We start from the raw sequence: 4423 nt of genomic DNA, 5'->3' as shown, positions 1-4423 counted from the left end.
CGGACAAACAAAATAGCTTTTTTATTGGTTTATTCATCAGATCATATTAAAAAGCCGGGTTATGTTTGTTAAAAAATTAATAAAATATTTATATTTTTTGATGTAAAGTACAACTTTACTTTTTCTTTTTTTTTAGATTGGCTATTTTAATAAAAATACAAACATATAACTAAATAAAACTGGAGCTAAAGTTACTATATGAAATTATGAATCAGTAAATGAGATTTTGAGATGTAAAAGACCGATCCGCTCCTAATCGGATTGGTCCCATGTCCAACCTGGCCCGGGCATGAAAAAAAAATATTAATGAGATTAGTTTAAGGATTTAGATTCAAAAATAGGTTGAGATTAGGTTTTTTTTTCATCCAAACATCCTTAATTTGAGGATGAAGAAAAATATGAACTGCCACTTCATCTTCAACATACCATTACAACTCTCAAATTCATTAAGTTCCAAAGCTATCTAGTGTTCTCTACATTATCATCTTCATCTTTATCAGCAACCGTAACGCCACATGAACTAGAAGATGAACAACCTTCCAAATTCAAATCAAGTGTTCTTGAGCCACCAAAAAATTCATACAAAACAGGCCTTGTTTTCCCATCTTTAATCATCTCTTTATCTTTCGGGTCACTCTTTCTTGCTCTCTTCTTCAAGAACGTTTTGCAAAGCACCCAGTTTTTCATACCCTGCACGAAAATATAACTCGGGTTTTCAAGATTTTGCAATATTATTCAGCAAACATTTGAATGTGCAATATTATTCTTACCTGAGTATGGTTAACAAGTTTGTACTCATGCATGATCCAATTGGTTTTAGACCCCCTTGGGGATTTGCCTTTGTAAAAAACCAAAGTTTTCTTCACACCAATCATTTGACCGGTTCGAGAATCAACAATATGTTTGTCTAAACCACTTGATTTCCAGTAGCCGGATGCAGCGATGCGATTGGCTCGTTTTAGCTTTCCATTTGGATATTTAAGATCCATGCCGCTAAAGCAGTACTTTTCCTGCTCCAAGTCACCTAAACAATAAAACAGTTTTTAGGTGACGTGGAGCAGGATAAAAAAATAGAAACAAGAAACATTAAACGTTAAACATACCTGGTAAATTCCATGGATCAGACATGAAAGCATCTGCTTCGGGAATTGGGATCGGTAGAGGGATGGATCGTACCTTGCGCCTTAAATAATGTACAATAAGTTCTTCATCGGTCGGGTGGAATCTAAACCCCGGAGGCAATATGAGGATACCATTTTCCATGTAATTGAACCTATCCATTTGTTGGGTTTGAAGGAGAAGAAAATGTAGGAGGAATGTGTTGAGGGTTAGAATTCTGAAATTGATGGAAACACCATTTTTAAATATATTGAGAATGATTGAAAAGTGGGTTCCAAGAAACAAAGATGACTCTTTTTATACACACAAAAAAGGTAGAAAGAAGAAATTATGTTTCACCCAAATAAGCTTATCGTGTCTTATTCAATTGAGAAATAGATGGTTCAGTTAAGGTAACGTTTATATCTTTTACTTTTTACAAATAATATGGTTATATGTCGGAAAAGTTTTGTAACTATTTATAATTAAAATATTAGTTGTCGTTCATTTTTTATTTTATTTTTTTAACTAAAGGTATTGCTAATATGCTATTTGACCAATCATATAACAAAACTTATTGATTGAAATTAGCTTGAATCCGTCAGTGTTAACAGTCTGGTTAACCAAGTTAATCGAACCATCTTTTTTAACAACCAAATTGTTTATAACAAAAAAATGATAGGTTATGAAGATTTAAAAATCAAGTCTACAGTCTACAGATTAGGTTTTAGGTTAACACATCAGGATCACATATTCAAAGTTGGTCAACTCTATCCACCGTAGAAAGAGAGATGTAAAGGACTGGTGTATTAGAAATTTATGGACGGTGGCAAGGGTATTCTTGTAAAATGGTGGGTCACAAACCAAGTTCAGCTTCAACGAGTGCATTCCCATTGCATGTGTGTAAATATTAAAATAATGTGTTTAAGTCATGTGACTTAAAATAATATGCTTATTCATGACCCACTTATATATATGATTCCCGTACAGGTAATGTTGTCGAAAATGGCACCCACTGTTTTATCGATTACTAAATAATAATCTATTAGGCTACGTGTAATGAATAGGATAGGGGTGAACAAATTCGGTATCGGTATCGAAATCGGTATCGAATCGGTATCGAAATTTTAAGTTTAGGGACCGGTACGGTACCGAGCTAATCCCTAGTAGTGGAGGGGTTACAAAATAGGGTGTTTTTTGTCATGTGGCGCCCAATCAGCAAATGATGGGTTTTATTTTTGAGGTGTAATGTTGTTATAGCCTAGGGGTGGCAATCTTGACCCAAACTCTTTCAAATGAGTCAATTTGAGTTGTTTTAAAAGTTAAATGAGTTGGTTTGAGTAAAAGGTTTTAACTAAATGAGTCATTTGAAATTTCATCCTTTTAGTTTCGGGTCAAAATGGGTCGATGTGGGTTAGTGTCCTAAGGAAATGTGACAAGTTTTGGATCGGAACGGGTTTTTGTACAAGACAGTTTTCGGCATGAAACGGGTTTCAGATTGGAACGGGTTCGGTTCATGTTTCAAGCCAACACGAGTTTTCACTCGTGACGTGTTGGGTTTTGGTTTCTTTTGTTTCTTTCTGGTAGATTCCGGACTCATTTTTGTTCGTTTTTTCAGTTTAGTTTTTGTTCGGTTTGAATTCTTTTAGTTTCGTTTTGATTGATTTTTTCGATTTCGATTGATATTGTCCGGTTTTGGCCTTTTGTTTCTTTGTTTCATTTTCGTCGATTTTTTCGGTTTCGGTTCGATTCTAGGTTTTTTTTATGAAACGAGGACAACGTAAGAAACATTTTAGCGTTTTTAATTTTTTTGTTTATGATTTATAATTTGAATTATAACTTTTTTATTATTTTTTTTGAATATTTTTTTGAGGGTTTTTGATCTTAACAGAAAACCCCTAAAAAATTCAAAAAAAAATACTAAAAAAAATCATAACTTAAAATATAAATAAAAAACGAAAAATCTAAAAAAAACTAAAATGTTTCCGACATATTCTCGTTCAAAAAAAAAACCCTCAAAACCCAGTTCGACCCTAACCTATTTTGACCCAAACCAAAACAACCATTTTTTTATTGACCCGTTTTGACCCAAACTCATTATGACTCATACTCGTTTTGACCCATGACTCATTTCAACCCATGACTCGTTCGACCCAACCCATTTGCCACCTCTAATATACCATACACAATACATTATGATACTAATAAAATCAAAACGGGAAGAGGCGATAAATAGATGCCCCCCCCCCTATCACCCCACAATTCGTCAGGGGGGGGGGGTGTTCTCGTCGGACTTCACCCAAAATCGCCCCAAGAACACGCCTACTACGGGTGGCCTTAGATACTAAATAATAATCTATTTATGGGTATTACCCATATATAGGCCAATCATACACTGTCATTTCATTTATGCCCTTAAGTACTCATAAACCACAAAATAACTAGCAACACATACTCATAAGTACCCTAACTTTTTTTTTGTTTTTTGAAAATGAAAATTCTGGATTCAAATCTTATGTATAATAATAATAATAATAATAATAAAAGGGTTTTAGGTTACTTCAAGAGTTTTGTCATATACAGTGGGTTTCTTTCTAAGATGATCAGATGAATCCAGTATCCCTTCAATGATCCAAATAGTCGTTAAAAAAATACGATGGATAATGACCAAATTATCCTCCTTTCAACATCTTCTTTGTCTCCAAAATTGTAACTTGTAGACACGTGAAAAAACCCTCATGACAAATCTTTAGCTTTCCAAAATTATACGTAATAGACTAGGGCGGAGCACACTTAGGGCCTAGGGTGGCCTCCCCCTCCCTGGTTTTTTTGCGCAGTAATGTAAATTTACTCGTTTTCGTCCAAATTTGAACCCGCCTCCTTGTTTGTGAATTTTATTAATACATTTTGAGCCCCCCCCTTCCCGGTATCTTCGGCCAAACTTCGCCACTGATAATAGACTTTATTTAAATTTTGTATTTTTTTATTTTATATGATAGTAACTATTTTATTATATCAGACTAGTTATAACTTTTATCTCACCTACTGCTGAATATTTGGGATAAAAATTAACCTTTTCGTAAATGCTATGTGATAAAGCAATCTCTCTATTACTAAACTTTACAAGTTCAAGGTAAAAGTTAAATTTAGGTGTTAAAAAAATTGTCAAAAAATATGAGTTTTGTAAATAATAACTAAAAAAAGGAGCGTGAAGGTGTGGAAGAGTAGTTGTTGAAACGTGCTGAGTGCACGAATGTTTAACAAACGTTGGTGCTTGGAAACTTGGAGTTGCATTTAAGTGGAGGAATCTTAGTATCTTATTCTT

General features: G+C 33.9%; 1 pseudogene; it reads right to left on the bottom strand.

The window, feature by feature from the left end:
• Positions 1 to 459: 459 nt before the first annotated feature.
• On the bottom strand, positions 460 to 1263 carry LOC143590171 (NAC domain-containing protein 83 pseudogene; annotated as a pseudogene).
• Between the last annotated feature and the right edge of the window lie 3160 nt (positions 1264 to 4423).

The sequence above is a fragment of the Bidens hawaiensis genome, unplaced genomic scaffold (assembly GCF_021521415.1).
Source record: "Bidens hawaiensis isolate Kalapana, Puna unplaced genomic scaffold, B.hawaiensis_p1.1 tig00038194_1, whole genome shotgun sequence".
NCBI lineage: Eukaryota > Viridiplantae > Streptophyta > Magnoliopsida > Asterales > Asteraceae > Bidens > Bidens hawaiensis.
The sequence above is the reverse complement of the archived record's forward strand: the minus strand, read 5'-3'. Positions and strand labels throughout refer to the sequence as shown.